This window comes from Thalassophryne amazonica, chromosome 5 (assembly GCF_902500255.1).
Source record: "Thalassophryne amazonica chromosome 5, fThaAma1.1, whole genome shotgun sequence".
In the NCBI taxonomy this organism is placed as follows: Eukaryota; Metazoa; Chordata; class Actinopteri; order Batrachoidiformes; family Batrachoididae; genus Thalassophryne; species Thalassophryne amazonica.
In genome coordinates, this window is record NC_047107.1 from 43273279 (window position 1) to 43299339 (window position 26061).

At 41.9% G+C, this 26061-nt stretch overlaps 1 long non-coding RNA gene across 1 annotated transcript; it reads right to left on the bottom strand.

The window, feature by feature from the left end:
* Positions 1 to 1897: 1897 nt before the first annotated feature.
* Positions 1898 to 24264, bottom strand: LOC117509766. The gene is made up of 3 exons (XR_004560508.1): positions 24254 to 24264; positions 12821 to 12827; positions 1898 to 2002 (listed from the first exon to the last, which is right to left on the bottom strand). It is a non-coding gene; the product is annotated as an uncharacterized LOC117509766 (long non-coding RNA).
* Between the last annotated feature and the right edge of the window lie 1797 nt (positions 24265 to 26061).

Sequence of the window (26061 nt, forward strand, 5' to 3'; positions counted from 1 at the left end):
TCAGACATACCCATAAAAAGCGGAAAAGGACATGCTTTGCAACTTGAGTGCCCATTACTACACTGGATAGCAATAAAATTGAGGGTGCCCCGCTGGCTGTTTCTGCAATGTCAAATATTCTGTATCTGCTATCTTCTGTGTTGGGAAAGTGTAAGTACACGGACCCACAACAGGGGGCGCAAATGAACGGACAATGGAATAGGTCAAATAACAACACTTTACTGTTGTGAATGTGCACAACAAATACAACAGATTACAATAATGGGCAAAAGTCAATTCACAAAGGTGTCGTGTGGGCAGGCTCGAAGATAGGAGACACCTCTCCAAAGTAGAACCGGAACCACACGGTTTCCTCCGCCACCAGACCTCGGGAATACTGGAGCCGCCAAGTCCCGAACTCCCAGGTGGCCACTGCCTCCGCATGTCGGACCTGGTACTGCTGGCGAGGAACAAAGAACAATTAAAGGAGGGCGCGTTTGCACCCAGGAATCTGAACGGTAGGAAAGCTACCTCCACCTCTCGTTGGAAAAGTAATCTCCAGAACAACGCACAAAATCCAAAAGGATACAATCCGTCAGCTGAGATACGTTACCTTCTAGGTAGAAACGATATCTCGGCAAAGAGGTGGAGACGTTGTCCTGCTGATTGGTAACAGCTGTTCAGGTGATGCGTGACAGCTGTCACCCTGACTGCTCCTGTGAGGCGGCTGCGCCCTCTGGTGCCTGGAGCCCGCACTCCAGACAGGGCCCCCTCTGGTGGTGGGCCAGCAGTACCTCCTCTTCTGGCGGCCCACACAACACCCTGTGGAACTTCACAAACCCAAACCTATTCTAAGGCATGACACATATATTAATGTGGAACCATCCTTGAATCCAAACAGTCAAAATACCAACCTTATTGAGGTCTCATTAATATAAGGTCATTGCCCTCAAAATCACTGTTGATAAATTATCTAATAATGGAACAGGCTGATGCTTCATCCTACCCCTTTTCGGACATGTTGGGTACACAGTAGGAACTTTTTTGTTGTTGTCTTTACTGATCTATCTTGTAATTGTTGTATCAAATGTTCGAAATAAACAGTTTTCATTCATTCATTCATTCAACACCGCCTAGATATGATCGGTTTATGTGAAACCTGGCTAAAAACTACAGCAGCTGACTTACAACTGGTGTGGACCAGGGGAATCTGACTGTTTAATTAAAACAAAGCATCTCTTCCTTGTAAAGGAAGCCTGCCTGCCTGCATACACATTTAGTCATGTCCCTCGCGATACAAAGCCAGGCAGAGGTGTTGCTTTTATTCATAAATATTGGTTTAGCTTAGGGCAACACGGTGGCTTACTGGTTAGCACTGTTGCTTCACAGTGAGAAGGTCATGGGTTTGATTCCCACCTGTGGCCTTTTTGTGTGGAGTTTGCATGTTCTCCATGTGTTTGCATGGGTTTCCTCCGGGTGCTCTGGTTTCCTCCCACATCCAAAGACATGTGGGTTAGGTGTATTGGAATCTTTAAATTGTCTGTAGGTGTGCGGGTGGGTGTGAATGTGCTTGTTTGTCTGTTTGTGGCCCTGCGGCAGACTGGCGTCCTGTCCTGGGTGTACCCCGCCTCGCACTCAATGACTGCTGGGATAGGCTCCAGTCCCCCGCGACCCTTCATTGGACTAAGCGGTTGAAGATGAGTGTGAGTGTGGTTTAGCTTACTGGCTCCTGGGGGTTTAAAATATAACTCGTTTGAACATTTGACTCTCTACTCTGCTCACGGTGCCACATATAGCCAAGGTCATGTTGTTTTGTCACTGTATATAGACCACCAGGTCCATATTCTGAATTCTTAGATTAATTTGGTGAGGTCATCTCTAATTGGGCAACCCGTGCAGACAACCATGTAAACAAGCCTTCTGACCCCCTCTGCAAATCATTCATAGACATTATATATGCATTAGGATTCCAGCAATGCATTCAGGGTTCAACTCACATTAGTGGAAACACCCTGGATTTAGCCTTGCTCGTGGAATTGCTGTCTCAAATATTGGCATTGTGTCTCTTGTGTCAGTGGTTTCAGATCACTCACTTATTAAGTTAACAGTCTCACTGCCTTGTCCATTGGGATGAGAAGCTTATTCATCATCAGAGAGACGCAACACCTCAACTACAAATGAACGTGGCGCTAGATTGCCTTATATCTTAGCATCACTTTCGGAACATGATCATTCAGTAGATAGTCTTGTGGACAGCTTAAACTCTGCTCTCACGAGCACACTGGACATGATCGCTTTGCCTACACCAAACCCCCTCCCCAAAATACTCTCCTTGGTTCAGTAATCATCTACATAGCCTCAAGCATAAATCTACAGGTCTAGAGCGAAAATACCAGAGATCAAAATTAGAAGCATTCCATCTTGCGTGGTGCTGTTGTGTGGGCCGCTGAAGAGGAGGTACTGCTGGCCCACCACCACCAGAGGGCACCCTGCCTGGAGTGCGGGCTCCAGGCACCAGAGGGCGCTGCCGCCTAACAGGAGTAGCTGGGGTGACAGCTGACACTCATCACCTATGACAGCTGTCACCACTCATCTGATCAGCATCAGTATATCAGCAAGACGTCATCTCCACCTCTTTGCCGAGATATCGCTTTACCAGGAAGGTAACGTTCTCAGCTGGCTGTGAGATTTATTCGACATTAACCTTTTGTGACTTTTTGTGTATCGTGTAACAGACTCTTTTTCCAACAAGAGGTGGAGTTGGTTTTCCTGCCGTGTGAATTGCTGGGTGCATACGCGCCCACCTTTAATTGTTTTTTTGTTCCTCGCCAGCAGTACCAGATCCGACACGCGGAGGCAGTGGCCACCTGGGAGTTCGGGACTTGGTGGCTCCAGTATTCCCGGGGTCTGGTGGCGGAGGAAATCGTGTGGTTCCGGTTCTACTTTGGACAGACGTCTCCTATCTTCGAGCCTGCCCACACGACACCTGTTGCGATTTGACCTTTTGTCTATTATTGTAATCTGTTGTGTTTGTTGTGCCCTTTCACAACAGTAAAGTGTTGTATTTGACTTCCTCCATTGTCCGTTCATTTGCGCCCCCTGTTGTGGGTCCGTGTACCTACACTTTCCCAACATGGTGCAATGCTATTCTAGACAATAAGCATGCTCTACTGGCTACAAATCAGATCTGCTACTCTGATTTGATCAACAAAAAAAAGTATAATTCAAAGTTCTTGTTTGACACGGTGGCAACACTTATTCAAGGACAGCCACCTGTAAGTCGCTCTCCATTTACAGCCCAAGATTTCTTAGATTACTTCGAGAAGAAAATAGATGACTTCAGGTTAAATATATCTCAGCATGCCTAAGGGCCTCTTCACACATAGTGCAAATTTGGTCGATTTGCGCATAAAGTGTGCATGAAGCAGGAATCATGTGCAAAATGTGTAAAATCGCAGCTGCCTCATACACCTGTTGCTACAACTATTTGTACACACCAGTGGCTGAAAGACAGAGTGTGTGCTGTGCGAGCCTGAGATTACTTTGAAAAGAAAATAGATGACATTAGGACTAATATATCCCAGCATGCCGTAGTCCTGGATACTGCAACCTGTTACTGATGTGGGTGCCATCGCTGACACCTCACCTATATGTACTGAATTTTATATTATCTCACTGGGTGCACTGATGAAACTTGTAATTTCTGATAAATGCACAACATGTCTTTTTGACACTATACCAATGAAACTGTTTAAGGACCTGTGTCCTACACTTGGGCCTACTATATTGGAAATTATTAAACTGTCACTTACCTCAGGATAAGTTCCTTAATGTTCTAAATCCACAGTGATTAAATCAATACTTAAGAAATCATACGACCCTGGTCTCCTGAAAAATTACCATTTTGTTCTAAAATCCTTCAAAAAGTAGTTTCACAGCAGATTGTGGACCACCTTACTGAAAAGAATCTCTTTGAGTCACTGTAGTCTCCATTTAGAACACATCATTCCACTGAGACATCTCTTACGAAAGTGGAAAATGATCTCCTGCTCGATATGGGTTCAGATACCACCGTGGTTCTACTACTGTTAGATCTTAGTGCTGTGTTCAATACAGTGGATCATCATATGCTACCCCGTATGTTGGAGAATCACTTTGTGATTGTTGAGAATATCCTTGTTTGGTTGACATCATGCCTAACCAGTTGCTCTCACTATGTCCTGTATAATAATGTCACCTTAAACCTTGTTCCGGTAAAATATGGGGTTCCACAGGGATCCATCTTAGGCCCCCTGCTTTTCTCAGTTCATAGCAATTTCTTACTTTTAAATTTGGAGAACACTGAAATGATGGTCCTTGGTCCAACGAGATACTGATATCTGTTTGACCAGCTACAGCTAAACTTAGACTCATGCATCATACATCAGTCTGACAAAGTGGGGAACCTTGGGGTGATTTTTGATCCCACATTGTCTTTTGACCTACACATGAGCGAAATCACAAGGACTACTTTCTTCCATCTTCGTATACAGCCGATCTGCTTTGTGTCAGCCTGATCACGTCAGTTCTCAGAAGTTAAGGAGTGCGGGACCTCGTTAGTACTTGGATGGAAGACCTCTTTGGAACACCAGCTGCTGTGTGTGTGTTTCTCCAGGTAAAACTGGAGTTGCGTCAGGAAGGGCATCTGGCGTAAAACTTGTGCCAACTACCAATGCAGATCTGGATGTATCCGCTGTGGTGACCCCGAACACCAAACGGGCGCAGCCGAATGGACAACAACAACTTTCTTCCATCTTCGTAACACAGCAAAGATTCATCCCATCCTGTCTATGGTTGATGCAGAGACTCTGATCAATGCATTTGTTGAGACTGGACTACTGCAATGTTGTATTCTTTGGTTTACCACAGTCCAGCATTAGTTTCTCCAATTGGTTCAAAATGCTGCTGCCAGAATTTTGACGAGAAGCAGAAAGTTTGACCATATTACACCAATTTTGGCCTCTCTTCACTGGCTTCCTGTCTCTGTGAAGTATGATTTTAAGGTTCTACTATTAACTTATAAAATTATTCATGGAAGTGCCTCCCAAACTAATTGATCTAATTACACACTACGTACTGGCCCATGCTCTTTGTTCTCAGGGTGCAGGACTACTTTGTGTTCCTAAGATTAAAAAAAAGTCAGCAGGCCACAGAGCCTTCTCTTATCATGCACCTGCCTTGTGGAATGATCTCTTTGCAGAGATAAAACAGTCAGGTTCTGTAGAGACATTCAAGCCCAGACTAATACACCTTTCACACATAGCCAGAATGGCATCAGAATGACAATTCGGCGCACATCCGAAAAGTATCGGATTTCAGTTTCAAAATTTTCTGACAGCCATCTGCGGAAGTCCACACAGTTGGTCAAAATTGGCCAGCAGCACCGAGTGTGATGCACATGTTCAAAACCCTCCGGGCGTTGTCGAGATGGGCACCTATCTGACGGCGGTCCATGTGCAATTTGAGTACCATCTGACTGCAATTTACATATTCTGATGACGGAAAAACAGGATCCGAAATGATTGAGTGCATGCGAGGGAACCTCGAGATGGAGCTGGCATGGCAAAGCCTGCTGGTATGACTTACACGTGCCCCATATAATAATGTCCATCCCCCGCCCTCCAAAGCACAAAGGAACTGTTGAAATGTATGTGGCAAGCTTCATCATGATAATAATTATGAATTATTCTCATGTACGGTGAATGTGAACAGCGGCTATCAAACCGAAAGCACCGTGCAGTAATGTGTGCACGCTGCCGCAAATCTGAACAGGCTGTTATATCCACAATAGACATTACAGTATAGATATTTGTCCATTCTTTCCCATGGGCAACATAAATAATGTGAATATCTCTATCATAACTGTATATAACACGGGCAGCTGCGCCTCTCTGTGGTGTGCAGTAACGCATCATTGCATGCGTCAGGCTCAGAGCTGAACAGATCTCACACTGTAATATATGATCAACATTTAACTCTGTATGAGATTTGGATGGATGGATGGATGGATGGATGAGATTTATTGTCATTGTCATTACAAGTGCAACAACAATGAGATTACGTCCACACTCACATTTCCACAGACAAGATACAGCAATTAATTTACAATTATTACTTGTTTACCGCAATAATGGCACACATCAGTTAAGACAACACATATACATTTGACATTGTTTATGTGCACTAAACTTGAAACAGTCTGTTTTCTAAATTGAGGCAATGTGAGAGTGTGGTAGCCGTTGCAATAGGACTCGCGCCACCGCTAGCTTGGGGGGAGTCCCAAGCTGTTAGATATGACATGGAACTGTTGTGCCAGGCCATGACAACATGAATCTCACCTCCAACAGCGGTCCAGGAGTGTTTCACACTGCAGATGGGGAGCCAGGACTGCAGCCTGTGGTTAAAATCATCTCACCCAAAATAAAAAAATTAATCCCATGTGATAATCCAACCATCGTGGTCTCCAGAGTTGTGTTGTGCTGCTGAAGTGAGCAAAAAAGAAACCTCCCTGGAAAGGCTCTGTCTGATGCAGGGGACAGCATAGCCCAGTGCCATCAAACTTTCAGTGAAGCTGTCCAGTGGCACGCGTGCACATACGCCCCTGCACTTAATAGGTCATGCAGCGTTATTCATACACACACATATACAGACACACAGCTGAGTGATAATTGCAGCCCCACGCATGTGCGTGGAGCGCACTCACGCGCACGTGCAGAAAACAGCGCTCCCTCCCAGTTCGCTTCCATGTTTGCCATCCAGACGTTTGGACATTGGGAAGTCTGCAGCACCTTTTATGGCCGTCTGACAGCAGACTGTGTCATCTACCTGTTGTCTACATGTGCTTTGGATGCCATCGTGCAGGTGTGGACGAGGTAATCCGGATGCGTTCTGACACTGCTGATCACGCCTCTTTTCCTCCCAACTGCGTCGGATTGTGGCAATACTTGCTGTGTCAGGCTGGTTCCTGCACATTCTTGCTATGTGTGACGGGGCTTTAAGACACATCTCTTCTCCCTCTCTTATTACTAACATACAGGTATAGTATGAAAATATGTTTCCTCTCCTTTAAATTCATATTATTAGCAACAGCACAAATTTCTGTCTCACTACATCAAAATTCTGGGTCTGTTAGTGCAGCACAGGGCTAGCTGCCAGCAACAACCTTAGCAAGCTCTTTGCTTCCCTGTTGATTTACTGCTGATGAATTAATGCCTCGGGTGCCATTATTTCCGGCCAACTGATTCTGCTCTTTTTCTTTGTGCCTGAGGCACTGATAACACCAATGACTGATCCTGGCCCTGCTCCCCTGGGCACTGGACTGACCTAGGTATGCCATGCCTGTTGCACCATTGACCGAAGGTCCTGCCCTGCAGCCTTGCTGGATATGGACACCTATGTTTTAGAGACCTAAGTGTTGTGTGGGCCGCTGAAGAGGAGGTACTGCTGGCCCACCACCACCAGAGGGCGCCCTGCCCAAAGTGCGGGCTTCGGGCATGAGAGGGCGCTGCCGCCTCACAGGAACAGCCGGGAGTGACAGCTGTCATTCATCAACTATGACAGCTGTCACCAATCACCTACCTTACATAAGCCGGACGACATTTCCACCCCGTCGCCGAGACATCGTCTACCTAATAGGTAAACACTCAGCCGTGGTTGTGCCGACACACATTCCTTTGCTTCTCTTGTAGTGATTTGTTTGCAGGTGATCAGCTCGCTACTTTCAGCTGGGGTTCGTAGATGGTAGAGGAGTGTCTGGTTTTCACTTCTCGCTCCGAACTGCATTAAGTAGGAAACTGACTCAAACAAACTGTGAACTGGTTTCGGAGGTGGAGGTGTCATTCCCACCTGGATAGAGACTGCTGTGTTGCTGACTGTTTACTGGGTGTGTCCTCACACATTCACCCATGACTGTCTTTCTGTATCCTGCCAGCAGTACCAGATCCGGCAGCTGGAGACGGTGGCCACCTGGGGACTCAGGACTTGGCGACTCCGGTGTGTTCCGGATCCGGTGGCGGTGGAAATTGTGTGGGGCCCGGCTCCTCTTTGTACGGTGGTCTCTTATCCTCGAGCCTGCCCACACGTCACCTTTGTACATTTGATTGTAATCCAAATTCTGAATCTGTCTGTATTTCGTTGTGCACCTTTCACAACAGTAAAGAGTTGTATATTTGACTCATCCATTGTCCGTTCATTTACGCCCCCTGTTGTTGGTCCGTGTCACTACACTTTCCCAACACTAAGATGGACTCTACTGTATTTTTAATTAAGGACTCTGTTTTTATTGCCCTTCTATTTATTCTGTTTGTAAAGAAACTTTTGTACAATTTGTTAAAAACCTTGTAACTATTAGAATAGTCTAAGCAGTGAGTCACCCCTCTGGATCTGTCCTGCTTGAGTTGTTTTCCTCATTATCACCAGAGGGAGTGTTTCTTTACCACTGTCGCCTGTGTGCTTGCTCAGGGTGCTTAGTAAGGTTAGACCTTACTCATGTGAAGCACCTTGAGGCAGCTTTATTGTGATTATTCACTATACAAATGAAATTAATTGAAACTGAATCTTGAGAAATGTTAGTTTCTCAGATTACAAAAGGACAACCACCCACTACCTTTTTTGGGTCATGCTCAAAATTACACCTCCTACACCAATGCCTGCAACACATTAAAAAAAATACAAAAATCAAACAAAACTGGACAATTTAGGGTTCATAGTGAGGTAAGGAACAAGACAAATAAAAAAAAGGTTATTTCAAACATGTCATTTAACAACATTTGGTCCAAAATCAGAATCCATGAAAGGTTGAGTCTTTGAGGAATAAAGATGAGCAGAGGATCTCCAGGTTGTCAGCAAATGCATGAGGAAATTATTGAAATATTTCAAAACAATGTTCTGAACAAAAACATTGGATTTGCATATCTCTCCCTCTGCAGTGCATATTATTATTAAACAATTCAATGAATCTGGTAGAATTACAGTGCTCAAAGGGCAAGGGTGCAAGTCCTCAGGTAGCACTGCAACAACTGTCATTGATCAATAGCTGATATAACCATGTGGACAATGGTTTACATTGGGAAATGTTTTTCAAGCACTACAATAAGGAGTTACATTTACAAATGGCACATAAAACATTCCTGTGCAACAATAATAATAATAGCCCTGTGATAGACTGGCACCCTGGTGTAGCCTGTCTCATACCCTATGTCTGCTGGTATAGCCTCTAGCCACCCCATGACCATTAAGTTTCTCTACGCATAGTATAATATGTATATTTCATAATTTCAAATGCATTTTTACAAGGCAATATGCAGCATGACAACAAGAAAAATAAATACATGATACCATAAGCAGAAAACCTATGAAACCAAGACAGATTGACCATTTCTGCATGTCAATAAATAAATAAATAGTTGCTCTTTTATGATTTGGATAAATATATGTACCAATATTGTAGAAAGGTCTTTCTGCATCAGTACATTTTTGGTTGGGTGTTTTCTTCAATAATATTTGCATGTTAATATAAAAACAAATTTGTTAATTTTCATAAAAACAGACAAATAAACAGACAAGATTTTAAAAACAAATTTCGAGAATTTGGTCAATTTTACAAACTACATTAATTTAAGAAAAGAAAATTAACAGAACATATGAAATTAATGAAATTATTTTGCGTGTACTGGACTCCAGCCCAATACATAGTTTCACAAACACAACAAACGGGATAATAATCAGCAACTCATGATTTCATCAACATGACATTTTTCAAGAAAATTTCAAGACAATTCTTTTTTTAAAGGAAAACAGTTACATAAGACACTTGATTACAAATTTTGCAGCACCATTGCGTTATGATTTACTTTTTAAAAATCATGCCTGACTTTTGCACAGTACTGTATGAAACCTGTGTAAAATGTTTTCTGCTGCAAAGGTAACACAGAAATAGCAGGTTAACATTTTTCAGTGAGCAAGAGATAGTGGAAAGTGGATGCTAGATGGATAGGACGGCTTACTGAGTAAAGACACAACTGAGCGACCAAAGGTTGCTGAGAAGTCTTGAACAGAAAGGTTCTCCTCTGGTTAAATATTAAAGTGAGAGGACATGCAACTTTCCCAACAACTGACTTTTTATTTGAAGTCACTCAGGGTATGTGGACTACATAGTGTCTATTTGTCTCCTGAATCCCAACCTCACATAAAAGGTCTGTGTCTCTGCCTCAGTGCTCACAATAAATGCCTTAAAGTGATGTGTGTTACAGCTAAATGTCACATCTATAGCAACAAATTGAGTAAACCTTAAAGAACTTAAAACGTTAAATCTACAATCGTTGTCTGTTTGTACAGTGAAATGGAGCGTCTCGAGAATCGATTTCTCCTCAGCAGTCAGACATCTGAAAACAGAAAAATGTGCCTGTGTGATCTGGTTGGAATTTTAAGGAAAACCTTAGCGGCCGGGAATATGGTAAATCCCAAAAACTAACACAAGCCTCATTAAAAAAGGGGACATTGAGACGTTGGTGCTTTGGAATAGCCAGATTTCAAAGTGATGTAATATACCCAGAGCACAAATAGCAACTGGATGAAGCGTTGTGGCCCTGACCTAGGAAAGTTATGTTCATAGCAACTAAACACCAGTGAACCGTCTTCCCCAGAATGAGTTAAACCAGAGTGCTGGCCATTCAATAAATGGGAAACATGCTGATCAGGAAATAATATTTGGGATGTAAAATGAAACTGCACGTTGTACCCATGGCCTCTTTACTTTCCTTTGAGTCCCTCTTAAATGCTTTGAGGATATAATAGAGGATATGTTTTTAAAAATCTAAGACATGTCTTTCTGCTTTTGTGAATCAGTACTGATTTAGAGAGCTGATAAAGGCTTTTCTTTCAGCGCTATATTAGTGTTACAGAGCAAATTACCTTTTACCTACTGAACATTACATATCGCAATCTTAATATGATAAAACACGCAGAAATACAGAGTGCTCTCCTATCACTGATATTATCGTGTACTGAAAGAATCTCACAACTGGAACAAGGAGACCATGCAAAACACACTGCGAGGTAAGACAATTGCTCAGTGCGAGAATTATCAGCAGTTTAACAAAAACTGGATTTCTTGTCTCACACATAAATGTGGTCTGAGCACATATCCAGAGTGAACACAAAACATTCATTGGTTTCAAATATTATAATATCAAAAGTTACATGAATAACTTTACAATTTTGAAGAAGAAGAATTTGCAAAAGAGAAAACAACTTGATGAGTTTCTGCAACTGTTGATATCAAAATAGTAAAATTATTCATGTGAATTTTGATATTATACATATTTGAAACCAAGGAGTGTTTTTGTGTTCACCCTGTATTAAGAGCACAACATTTTCAGGCTTAAAAATATACTCGCATACAGTTAACTCAGGTCAGGTCAGATCTGGGAACATGTGCTGGTGCTCCACCTTGCTACAACCCCAATTCCAATGAAGTTGGGACATTGTGTAAAATGTAAATAAAAACAGAATACAATGATTTGCAAATCCTCTTCAACCTATATTCAACTGAATACACCACAAAGACAAGATATTTAATGTTCAAACTGATAAACTTTGTTGTTTTTGTGCAAATATTTGCTCATTTTGAAATGCAAGTGATTCTCCCCATCATAGTTCTCCAAAGTAACTATTCGTTTGACACAAACTCATTCCAACAGTACCTACAGATCCCCCAAAGACACCTAGTATCAAATACAACTAGGCATTGTCTTACATCACTAGTTAGCAGTGAGGCTTATGGGCATTGCCAAACATCAGTGTTGAGCCACTTCATGACTAAACTCTTGCCAGGCATTTGGCGATCTCAAAGGTTGAAGACCCAGATACAATCTCCTGCTAAAACAAACATGCAATCAGTACACAAATGCAAATATCACAATATTAAAGCTACCTGGTTACTTTCTATTGATTCTGACTTGCAGGCAGGATCTATGCACATGCAGTAAGGTGACTTTTGCTTCAGTGTATCATGTTAGACAACACACCATTTTCAGAAAACATCCATGACTCAAACTGAGCCATCCATTTTCTAAACTTGCTTATTGCAGTAAAGGGTCATATTGGGGGTGGAGCCTATGCCAGCAATCATTGTGCGAGATGCAGGTTATACCCTGAACAGGCTGCCAGTCCATCGCAGGCCTGAAATATAGACAGACAAGCATCTTCACACTCTCACTCACAACTACGTTCAATTTAGAGTCAGCGATTTGCCTAATCTGAGTCACTCTGCAGGTAGAAGGAAGCCGACACACTCACAGGGAACCCACATAAACACAGAAAGAAAATGGGTACACCACACAGAAAGGATCCAATCGGAAGCAAGCCCAAGCTCTTCTAGCTTAGAGGAAACAGGGCTAACCACTAAGCATCCACCACCACTGTGCAGTCCATAGCATGTTTTATGAAAAACAGCCTGTTACTTTCTCTTACTTGCAGCAAAACATGGTCTTATTTTGCAATGCATGACTTGCATGCTTTATTGGTTATATATGAAATGCAGCGAGCTACATATGTTATTTTTATTATTGCTATCATCTATCGGATTTTTTTTTTTTTCCCTTCTTCACTGTGGCAAGCTATAGTTACTTATTTTAGCATCCCAGTTACATAAACACCAGAATTACATTATTGGATCCAGTATTACAGACAGCACAAAGCTCACTGAAATATTCTAACCAACACAGCTGTCATTTTACAGCCCAGTCTCACGTTTTGTTTTTTCATTCTCCCATCATGAAATTACGGGAGCACTATTACTAACCCTACTCCTACCCCAACACTAACCTTAACTACCCCGGACCCCCCCCCCCCCCCCCCGCTTCACTTTTAATTTCGTGCAGCCATCATGGAAAGAATTAGAATGAATTTGTGCTGCCGTGACGAAAATAAGGCGCTTTTCGTCACAATATCAAGAACCAATAGATTAATGTATATTTCATGCTACTAAATTACGACTTGCTGTGAGAATGGGTTGTATTTTCACACGCAGCACCCACGTTCTGTTGGAAGCAAATGAGCTTGAGCTCATCTGTGCAGCCATGGGTGCATTCTTGAGGTCAATGCCACGTTGCTTTGGCGAAGTGGCCAATCTGAAGGTGAGAATTCATACTTTCGCGATTGGCTGCTTGGTGAAAAACATGTTCAGGCTGTATGCTGTTCTATTGAAATCAGCTGGTTTGCTTTTGTCTCTGTCTTGCTTCTAACAGCCTGCTTGCTGATGGCTCTCATTGCCTGCAACTGTGTGATTTATACACCAAGCTGACCTGAAATGAACCATTGTACATTAAATTGACTTTATTGACGAGTCTGACCCCTTTGAAAAGTGACCAAATTGCATGCAATTGTATTGAGCTGGGTGATGTGTTCACTGACAAAACCCGCCCATCGAGGTTAAATGACCAGATGAGTGACCTTGAGAATTGGACTTAAAATGTTTGGTTTGGGGCTCAAACCCAACCCTGACTTAGCTTTCAACTTACTGGTCAGGTAAGGTGACATTATTGAAAAACATGTACATTAGGTAAGGTTAGCTTGCTTGCTGATGCCAATCATCTGCTAACTAGCTAGCTAATTTCAGCTTACACCAGCAATTTCAATGTCATAGTCTTAAAGGGTTTATTATCAGTGAAAGATGTAGTGGGATTTTTTTTGGTGGGGGTGGGAGAGAGACAATCACTGGCTTAGTGCTGTGGAGTGCTTCATCCTAGTACTACAAAATATACTGTTCAGTGGTTTTGCGTCTATGAAAACAACACAGAGCTAATATGCTTCATGTTAGGAAATAACAGTACAACACTCAGCAGCAACATTTAGAGTCTATCCAATCTGCTCCAGGTTTTCAACCAAGATCAGTGTATACAAAAAAGCCATCAATACATATTTGAATCGTGATCACCACAAAAATGCAAGGGGTTCCTACTTTTGATAGTCCCCTCATTCTTCTAAACCACTGTGTTTTCCACAGTCGTCACAGTTTTTTTGTTTTACTAGTTTAGGGGTCCTGCAACTTATACGCTGTTGCAAATTATAAACAGAAAATCATGCATTTATCATTTTAAAAAACTTTATATAGGACTTTTCCAGGAATCAGATCAGTAAACAAAATAATGAAAGGAATAAATGGCAGTAATAAAAAGTACTCTATTACACTGCACAGAAATTCGAAATTAAAGACCTGAAAATACAGAAGATGCAACTTAAACTTCACTGTGACTCATACTAAGGGATGTACAGTACATGCAAATCTGCTTTCAAACATTTTTAAGTGAAATGATAAAAAAGCTACATCTTGCAACGTTTCAAATATGATGTGGAGCCTGCATGTGGATTCCAGTCAATACCTAAATTTAACATCTGTTCTTTCCAAGATTGATCATTATACCAAATTCTGTGGTGATCAGCTGAAAACCTTTGCACTAATCTAACTAACACACACTCAGGAGCACATATGAGTATTTAATGTAATTCACTTCATTTAAGTGATTCCTGAATTAGACATCCAAAAGAACTGTTGGTAATGCTCGAGTTTAGGCCTTGGCATGTTAACTGATAAACAGGCAGAACATGTCAAGCCTCTTGGCCAACTGGCAGGGCTGTAATGTTTGTGTTGTGCTAGTTGTGATGTCAGGGCTTGTGTGAGCTAAAGGAGGCTGGAGAGGCTACACGAGGACAAGGCCTCCTCCAGATTTGGCTGCTTGGACTAAATGGACCAGATCAATCACTTTGGACGGCGCTGTGACAGTGAGTTAAGGTTCTGTGGCACGGCACAGCGTTTTTGGACACAATGGCCCTCTACAAGCTTAACTGGCTGACTGGCACAGCCATACATTTCTTTTCCTTGGGCTCACCAAGCAGATGGTGATGGCAAGGACGGAGGCGGCAAGCCTGCCGTCAATCCCAAGCCATCATCCACTGAGAAACAAGCGATGAGAGAGAGATTAGGTACTGGAGTGGGGCGGAGTGGACGGAGGCTGGACTTGTGGCAGCCAGGACAGGGCATGATCTTACACAGGGGCTGGCTGGGCCTGAGGCTGGATGAATGAGGCGTGGCACTGGAGAGTGGTTTGGGGATAAAGAGGCACTGAAGGTCCCAGACTGTGGCGCAGCATGGTTACGTCTGAGGTCTGCCTGGCACCGCTTCTGTCGGAATGTGTGTGATGTGTTTGGGTCCCTGGAGGTAACAGCTCTGTGTTTGGTGGCATATCCAGAGATGGGGCAGGGCTTGACTCATACTGAGACATTGGAGAGGCAGAGTGGGAGGAAAATATGACCTACATTGCCGTAACGGAGGGAGGATGCTTAGTTTTCACATTGTACTGTAGACAGAAGTGGACTGAAAACTGCCATGTGTACAGGAAAAATACTCATGTACGGTTGTGGGTTTCCGCAAAACACTGCAAATGACTTTGTTTTTTTCTTTTTTGGTTCAGCCTTGGTATAGTTTAAGATAACAATATTGGTTAAATCAGATTCATCAGCACACTCGTGTAAAAGTGCTTGTAAAGAAGATCTACTGCAGATAATGACCCAATTTTCAATAAATCTCAAGAAAAGATCCACAGTTTGTACACTGATATCAGATGGCGTGCCTTGTTAAGTGCAGGTTTTAAGATTCTAATCCATAAAGTTGGGATATAAAATGCTTGACATTCTTAATCCATATTTGATTTGAGATTTAAACTGAATCTTTCCAAAGAGAGTGGAGTGTGGGTTTGGCTTGTCACAGCGCTTTGTTTGCTTGTTAAGGATGAATCTTCCCACATCCGTCATATACTCTCATAGTGTTTTTTTTTTGTGAGAATCCGCAACAAATTCAATATGGTAGCTGGCTCTGTGGTATTCACTGATCTTGCTGAAATCATGCCAGAAGTGATTTTTGTTCCCTCAATGCACATTCAGCTTGTATATACAGTGCATCCGGAAAGTATTCACAACGCTTCTGTCAGGGCTGCAAGGGTGGGGTGGCACAAACTGGTGGTGGTCACAAATGCAGACTCACGGGCACAAGTGTTGGACTTTTCAGAAGGCCTTACCCAAAAAATACAGACAAGTGGTACAGTACACAGGAAGGCAGAAGTACAGACAATCAGCTGACAAAGGCAAGGTCATATGACAAGTGAGGTTCAAAATGACAGATCGGCACAGTGCATGGGCAGAGACAAAAGCAAGGTCAAGGTCAAAAATGCAGCACAGTCAAAATATGGAGAGGCAAAAACTGATTAATGACAATAAGCGATTGAAAGATGACTCAAGGGTCAAAAAACTGGCAGTGAATGACAAAAACACACGAGACTTAAATAACCAAGGTTGTGATTTAGGGAAATGAGACACAGGTGTGGAGAACATTCAGGAAGGGGGCGCATTCAGACAAATCAAAGATGAGGGAAGACGGGAAGCAAGAGAGTGCAGTAATACAGGAAAACAAAGGTGAGAACTCAAGAGAGATCAACAAGAAAATTAAAGGCTGCGGCTATCATGCTGGGTGGACAGAGATGTCTAGACACAAATGCAGGACTCAACAAAGCAGCTCTGATTTTTAAGATCGTTTACTGTATGATTAAGTAGGGCACAGCACACAAAAAGGCAGTCCAAAAACAGCAAACAAATTAGGGACATCACACAATAAGGCGTGGCCAAAAAAACAGGCAGGTGGTCAAAAAACACAATGTGGCAAGCAGGACTTGGAAAACACAAGAACAGAGCTGGAAGCGAAGGCATAGAGCACAATGATCTGACGAGAAACTAGTACAACCAGTGAAGCTTATATACACCCTGGTGAAACAGGTGTGTGGCAAGCTCCAGAATAGGGTGTGGCCCAAACAGTGTGCACCGCCCACCACCAAGCACAAAGAGAGACAGACAAGAGAGATAGAGAAAGACAAAGCCCAAGCAGGAAAAACCCGGCAAGAGAAATCACAAATTGACATAAAAAGTCCAGATGATGATGGAGGCAGAAACTTGAAGGGAAGTCAACAAGTGGCAAAAGAATAATGAATACATAAATCCAACCAGTGACTAAGGTAATAATGAACAGAAAATCAAAGACAGTGGATCAAAGAGGGGGGACATGGACACAGACAAAAGACAAAGCATAACATAAGTCCAGATACGGGGCAAATCAAGACAGCTTCACTTTTTCCCACATTTTGTTTCCAAAATGGATAAAATGGATAAAACCTTTACACACAATACCCCATAATCACAATGTGTAAAATGTTTTTGAGATCTTTGCAAATTTATTAAAAATAAAAAACTAAGAAATCACATGCACATAAGTATTCACAGCCTTTGCCATGATGCTCAAAATTGAACTCAGATGCATCCTGTTTCCACTGATCATCTCTGAGATGTTTCTACAGCTTAATTGGAGTCCACCTGGAGTAAATTCAGTTGATTGGACATGATTTGGAAAAGCACACACCTGTCTACATATAAGCATGTAGAAATGTATATTGAAGACATAAGTACATACAGTAGTGTTCAGAATAATAGTAGTGCTATGTGACTAAATGTTTCTGTGTAGGCTCTCAGTTATCCCGGTGGTTTCCATAGTAGAGAAGCTTGAATCTTCGACTGGACTGGGTTGCTTGACACGAAGACGTTTCTCTTCAAATCGCAGAAGTTTCCTCAGCTAAAATTCTTGCTCTGGAAGTCTGACTTCTGTCTGACTCTTGTAGAGAAGAAAAGACAAGAGAAGACTCTTGTAGAGAGATTTCTTCTCTACAAGAGTCAGACAGAAGTTCTGCGATTTGAAGCAAAACGTCCTCGTGTCAAGCAACCCAGTCCAGTCGAAGATTCAAGCTTCTCTACTATGGAAACCACCTGGATAACTGAGAGCCTACACAGAAACGTTTAGTCACATAGCACTACTATTATTCTGAACACTACTGTATGTACTTATGTCTTCAATATACATTTCTACATGCTTTACTTTTTTTTGTTCCCCCCTTTTAATATGATTATATTTAAGTAAATATTGGAGGAGTGGGGTACAATTAGTTATACCTAACAGCTAACGTTAGCTTATCTAGCAGGCTGTAGCAACATTCATCGTAGCTTACAAAATAGTTGGTTCTTTTGTGTTTGATAACCCACATTAATTCATACTTTTGTCCACATTTATTTTATATGTATTTGTTAATACCGTTACTGTAGGTTTAACTACGCTATTATACTTTATACACTAATTACCTTTTTTGTTTATCGTGTTAGCTTGCTGGGTACGGTTGGCTTATTAATGGCTAATTTAGCTCTTCTACTATAACTAGCTTATTTTCGCTATTTACATTTTTATTTTATATGGTGTAGATTTTTAATGATTCATTAGTTCATGTGTTCCTTTAAAGATATCAACATATAGTAACTATAAGTTCTTAGGTTTTCATTTGATAGCATAATGATTATACTTTTTATTTTCCTATAGTATGCTAACAGGTTTTGAGTATATTTTTTATTGTTACATGGGAAACAAGGTACCAGTAGATTCAGTAGATTCTCACAAATCCAACAAGATCAAGCATTCATGATATGCGCACTCTTAAGGCTATGAAATTGGGCTATTAGTAAAAAAGTAGAAAAGGGGGTGTTCACAATAATAGTAGTGTGGTATTCAGTCAGTGAGTTTGTCAATTTTGTGGAACAAACAGGTGTGAATCAGGTGTCCCTTATGTAAGGAAAAAGCCAGCACCTGTTGAACATGCTTATCTCTTTGAAAGCCTGAGGAAAATGGGACGTTCAAAACATTGTTCAGAAGAACAGCGTAGTTTGATTAAAAAGTTGATTGGAGAGGGGAAAACTTATACGCAGATGCAAAAAAAAGTATAGGCTGTTCATCTATGATCTCCAATGCTTTAAAATGGACAAAAAAAACAAAAAAAAAACAGAGACACGTGGAAGAAAACGGAAAACAACCATCAAAATGGATAGAAGAATAACCAGAATGGCAAAGGCTCACCCATTGATCAGCTCCAGGATGATCAAACACAGTCTGGAGTTACCTGTAAGTGCTGTGACAGTTAGAAGATGCCTGTGTAAAGCTAATTTATTTGCAAGAATCCCCCGCAAAGTCCCTCTGTTAAATAAAAGACGTGCAGAAGAGGTTACAATTTGCCAAAGAACACTTCAGCTGGCCTAAAGAGAAATGGAGGAATATTTTGTGGACTGATGAGAGTAAAATTGTTCTTTTTGGGTCCAAGGGCCGCAGACAGTTTGTGAGACGACCCCCAAACTCTGAATTCAAGCTACAGTTCACAGTGAAGACAGTGAAGCATGGTGGTGCAAGCATCATGATATGGGCATGTTTCTCCTACTATGGTGTTGGGCCTATATATCGCATACCAGGTATCATGGATCAGTTTGGATATGTCAAAATACTTGAAGAGGTCATGTTGCCTTATGCTGAAGAGGACATGCCCTTGACATGGGTGTTTCAACAAGACAATGACCCCAAGCACACTAGTAAATGAGCAAAATCTTGGTTCCAAACCAGCAAAATTAATGCCTCGCAGATGTGAAGAAATCATGAAAAACTGTGGTTATACAACTAAATACTAGTTTAGTGATTCACAGGATTGCTAAAAAAGCAGTTTGAACATAATAGTTTTGAGTTTGTAGTGTCAACAGCAGATGCTACTATTATTGTGAACACCCCCTTTTCTACTTTTTTTTACTAATAGCCGAATTTCATAGCCTTAAGAGTGTGCATATCATGAATGCTTGGTCTTGTTGGATTTGTGAGAATCTACTGAATCTACTGGTACCTTGTTTCCCATGTAACAATAAGAAATATACTCAAAACCTGGATTAATCTTTTTAGTCACATAGCACTACTATTATTCTGAACACTACTGCATATTTGTAGAAAAGAGAAAAACGGTGGCCGTTTTAATCACTAAACCTGCAGCTGCCAGTTCTTTATTTACACAGTTCTTTATTTTCAAGTAATACATTTAAAGCCAATTTTGATTTGGCAGGTGTATGACAATACAAATACAGTTGCCAGTGATCCCCCAAAAATGAAATGTTTTGTATTTTACTTTATAAATGGTACATATCAATAAAGACATGATTTGCTGTGAAGAATTTAGTGATGATTGTGGTTTCAGACAGCAACAGTAGCAATAGGTACAAAACAAGTAATATTCAAATTACATAATGCACATAGATAACATAACAGCACTGACATGCGCTTTTTGGTGCATTTATAATTTACTTTAACAGTGTAATTTTTTTAAAGGAAAAAAAAATTTTAAGTAAATTTTGACACTTTGGAAAAGCCTTCGACAAATCCCCTCCAATAACTCTGGATAGCACCCAGTGGAGTCTGTAAGACACTACAAATATTAACCAGAACCCTCCAGCAAGTCTGTGTCTCGCACCGGCTCTGGACACTGTAACTAACTAGAGATCCTTTTTTTGTTATCACTCCTCTTTTGGTGGTTGAAATGTAAACAGGGTGTTATGAAAGTGCCCTTATGGCATGGAGGGAAGCGAGCGAGGCCACTCTGGCACTTACACGGCATGCCTTATAAATAACTAATGGTACTAGACGTGTAGCGGTTAGTCATAGAGAAGGAAGGTCCATGCATCAAGCCCACCTCTGTTTGCCTTGTACATATTTCATAAGATGCTTGGTTGGAGGGGGGGAAGCGGGCGGCGGTGGGGTAAATGGGAGGGCGGTTGAAATAAAAGGCGGCTCACACAGTCTCTTCTCTGTTCATTGTCATGGCTCTGTTACTATTAATAATAACGAGTGTACTCTCTCCTGCCACTGATACAAGTTCATGGTGTTTTTCTCTTAACTGCCTTCTTAGATTTGACAACAAAATTGAACCAGCTGCCGTAGTGCCCACTGTAACCTGGACAGAACACTGCACAGCTTGCACGGTGTTAGTTTTAACAATTAAGACAAACTTCTCTTTACAGTGTCCAGATGTCCATTGCCTTAAGAAGTGTGATCAAAGTTGCTATGGAAAAGTACACATAAGTTATCCTACTTCAAGCTAAGAAATGAAAAGGCCACAAAAGTGTTTTATAATGCATGTGATGCTGCTGATTGTCACTTTTTCAGCTTTTAATGTGCTTAGTAAGCCACAGTATGCAGGAGCAGTTTCTTATATTGATTAGCTGCCACAGGGAGCAGTTGATCTTCTTACCTCACTATATTCACAGCCATGTTACCTATTAAACTTGACCTGCAGATGAATCAGTTTGACAGTCGCTAATGGCTCCACCACCAATCAGTGACCTTCTTGCCTTCATGATGGAGGTCATGTTATCTGATAAGATCAGGACCATGTTTACTGTTTATGTACTGCTCAAAAAACACCTTGAATTATTGATTGGATGGAAGGAATAAGTCCATGAGAACATCCACCCATCCACTGGAGTCTATACATTTGTCCAGCTGAGGGTCTCATTCCAGCACACACTGGCCAAGAAATGGATCCACTCTTGAGTGATCGCCAGTCCATCAACAGGTTGACACATATGACCCCTTCACACATAACACGAAGGTTGGGTGAAAGAAGTAGGAACCGGCCAAAAACCCATGAACAAAAAATGAAATAGGGAACCACAAAACATTCCACCTGCTGTTGGGGGGACACACTGTTGGACAGGCGTGAACGATGCATGGCGACGGTTTTGTGCACGCTCAAGGCGCGCGCATGAACACGGTGCGAGCACCTGGAACATGTGACACCAAATCACGCCGCTGCATGTTGGGAAAAAAAAAAACAACCCACTGCATTTTCTAATATTGAATCCCTCTTATCGAGTGGACAATACAAGTATGATCCTTCTGTTCCTCTGTATATGACCCATGGTTAGAGACGTACAGTCATGAAATGACATGAATGAACCAGTGTGCTCTTTTTAGGTCCACATCTGCCGGCCGCGCGTGTCCAGCGAGAGGTGCACCGAAGGACACTGCATCATGTGGACCATAGCTGACGTGGGTGATGTGACAGTCAGATCACCAGCTGAGTGTACACATGAACACATGGAGCTGTTCACATGGGACATCCTGCTGATGTACATGCTGACGCAGTTGCTCCTGCTGTTGCAAAGGCGATATGTGTTTTTAAGTATTTCCATGTAAGGACAGCATGCCCATACACACGCCTCATGGTGGAGTGTTGTAAGGTGATGTCCTTCATAACACAGTATGTGTTCTCCGGCTGTGACTTGCGAGTACACAGATCCCAACAGCAGCGGCTGGCGCAAATAGGTCTACCTTACCGAATGAACGCAGATCAAAGAAAAAAAAATCACTCTCTGTTCCTATGTTATGTGATTATTTATTTTACGTATTTGTTATGTAATTATGTATGTAGTTATTGTTGTATGTATTTATTTAATTGTTGTGTTCTCTGTGTTTTTAATTTAACACACTGCTGGAGCTGACGAGAGCATGACAACCCACCCACATGCGCCTTGAGTGGGGTATGGCTCATGTTGATGATGGCATGACATATATCCTCCAGCTGAGTTGCGAGTACACAGTGGTCAGCTGTTCTAGATGAACATTACAGCCATCAAGATGTGTGCCGTGCTGAACAGCGATTGCACTACAGCCACCTCAGCTGCACCTGACAATGTTCGATCGTGACATCTATGTTGCGGGGGGGAGGAATGACACACTTACATGCCACATGTGTTATGGGGGGGGCTTGCATGACGTGTGTTAGTTGGTAATGGCACACTCATGGAGCACTTAGAAAATATGTTGCCGTTCACACAGCCAGGTCTAAAGTGGTCAGCTGCTCTCTACTGTCATGCTGGCAGTGCGAATGGCCCCACCTTTTCTAAGTGCCCCATGGCGTTGGATGTTCCTGGGTGGCACCTGGATTCCAGCCGACTGTGGCTGAGAGTGGGTCAGATGATCATTCATTGGTCATTCGATGACATTCGGCCGCTGGTGTGAAGGCTGCCTCGATTGCGTCCTTCAGCCATGGTTCGGCATGGACGATGATTTCGTGCAGCTGCTCGGCCGTGGCACGATATGTCCGACCTGTGTACGACATGCTGTTCAAATGCTCTGAACATGATCAGATGGCAGTGCAACCTCATCATGTCCACCGCTCGAATGGGTTTCCGGCGCAAGCAGCACGTGAATATGGAGTGCATGTGTCGTGCCTAAATGAATGTGGCGACTGCTGTATGAGGAGTTCAAGTGTGGCTCCAATTTCCCACGAGTGCCATTTGACTCCTCCTTCGTGCGCCATTCTGCCTCAATCATGTTATGTGTAAAGGGGCCCTAAGCTTTGTTCAGACTGCCAGTAAAAATCTGATTTGCACTATTTCCAGTAATTAGGCATTTGGGTGTTCTGTCATTATCATTTATGTACATATTGTCCAACTCCAAGCCATATATAAACCTGATTGTCACTGAGAATGCTTATGGATGTAAGCATTCACAGTGACAATCAGCATTATTACTAATTGGCCATCCCTTTATGTATGCAGGTTCTGTCATTGGTTGATCTTTATATATAAAATTATTCTTGGCATAGTTCCTTCTTATTTGTCTACATACATGTGTAGAACCCAACATCAATATGGCCTTCGCTCTCACTCTGTTGTACAGATGAAGAGTGAGAACAGAACTTAGAAAAAAACATTTCAATATACTGCTCCAACATGGAATAATTTAGTGACTGAATTGAAATGGTCAGAGCTGATCTCTCTGGTAGAGTTTAAGTCAATTTTGAGGGATCAAGAAGAAAACTCCCTTGGTCAATATCACTGCTTTTAAATGTTTTTTTTTTTTTTATATTTTAGAAACTGTGCACGTATCCCATGCTTTGTGGCCTCCTTGGCCAGGTCACCAGGGATAGAAAATCTACTTTATTTAACCATGAAAATTCAGTATGGTGCCAGTATACAAAGGTATATCTAAATATCTAAAAAAAAAAAGAAGAAGAGTAAAATAGGAGAGTAGAAAAGAGTAGAGTAGAGCCACTTAGGTGCCTGGTAAAACCTCACTGAGATTAAAAATCTGTTTTCCAAGAGTGAACTGGCCAAGGAGGCAGCACAGCAACATGGCCACAAAGAGGCATGACATACACAACAAATATACTATATATATATATATATATACAGCGAAAAGACAGTGTTAAGAATCAAAAACTGTAAAATGCCTTTTGGGGGATACAACACTCCTGAAATAGCTAAGCTATTGAGGCATGATCACTGAACAATTAAATATTCTGTTGCAAATAGTCAACAGGGTCACAAGAAACATGTGGAGAAGAAAAGATGCATATTAACAGATGTAAGAATAATTAAATGTGACACTACCAGGTAACAGTGCAACCATATTCCAGAACTGCAACCTACCTTGAGTGTCTGCAAGTACATGGTGTTCAGTGCTCAGAAACATGGCCAGAGTATCGAAGGCTGAAAAATTATCACACTGTGAAAGACTCACAAGTTGAAATGTTAAGACTGAGCCAAGGACTATGTTAAGACAGATTTTTCAAAGGTTTTAATGACAGATGGAATGAGAGTGACTCTTTATGGATCAAATGGATGGACCAGTGGCTGGATCAGTAATGAAGACACTGTTCAGCTGTTAAGCACTTTAACACTTGATTATGTCACCAGGTATATCTGCCTTGTGCTGGGCTGGTCTTGCAGCCAACCAAGATGTGCTTGAGGTTTGCTGGAACTGTACACATGTGACAAGGCGGATCCTCTCCAAGCCAATGATTTACGTTTGTGGCAGAGGGCAGAAAGTTATGGTATCTGGCTTTGATGATGAAAATCGATCTATTTGACTCCATGCCCCACAGTTCGTTCCATGCTAGGTTTCTTTCCTCAACACCCTTGTCCAGTGGCCCTGTTGGGCATATGATATTCCTTTGGAAAATCTGGATGCTTCTTCCTAATGGTGCACCTCTTCCACAACCATGACCATGGTCCATCATCCATGACCCCATGCTGAATCCTTCTCTGACTTGTTGGATGTGGCCTATTATACCTGTGTAAAGACCACATTTAGGATCCTGTACAGCTGCATCTGGATTCTATTTCATCTCTGTTGCCAGATGTGTGGTGTTCCAAAGTGTGGTGTATGTAGTGATGAACTCCACAAGTGTATGGTCCCAATCCTGACCTGTTTAGTTTCACATTACAAAAGTTAGGCCAGGCCCAGTGCTTCTGGTTCATCCCAAGAAGCAGCATCATAACAATGACAAACATCTTCTTTAACCCATTTAAGAGTTTATAATCATCACATGGCATACAAACAGGACAGACAAGCTGGTAACACATTTAGTTGTCAGCCAATGCGATTAAAAACATCTGATAAAATGTATGTATGGTATGTGTGGTATGGTCCCAAACCTGACCTGTTTAGTTTCACATTACAATGACACATGTCCACAGATATACTAACTACACATGTCCTGTCATATGTACACGGATAAACTGCAGCTGTCAGCATCAAGACGAGTAAAGGTCAAATCATTCACTTCAGTTTATGCCATCGGGAGAGAGCAATAACATGAGTGATGACAGTCTACATTGCTGAAGCATCCTGTAATTATTCCAAAAAACTCAGTCAATAATAATAATAAAAAAAACCTTTTACACTGTAAACACACCAAACCACTGTTCATTTTAATCTGGGCAGAGATCACCTCATTTAGTTGGAATAAAACAACTGTTTTGTCTGGAATGTAGCCACTTTTACATTTCACAGACTAAACCAAAAAGTCTAAAAACCTGAACTAAAGGCCCGGTCCCACTGGGGAGAGGATAAATTGCGCATGAATTGAGTATACAAATTGTAGGCGTTCGTTGTCGTCCACAACAAAATAGGCCCAAAATGACAAATGTCCCAGTATGAATTACGGATATATTAATAATATATAGCGAATATATGATGAACAATCATGGATGTATAACGCATGTATTGAGGAAACGGATCAGATGCATTGAGATTATCGTGGCAGCATTACGGATGTATTGTGAATGCATCGCGCACATGTTGCGCGT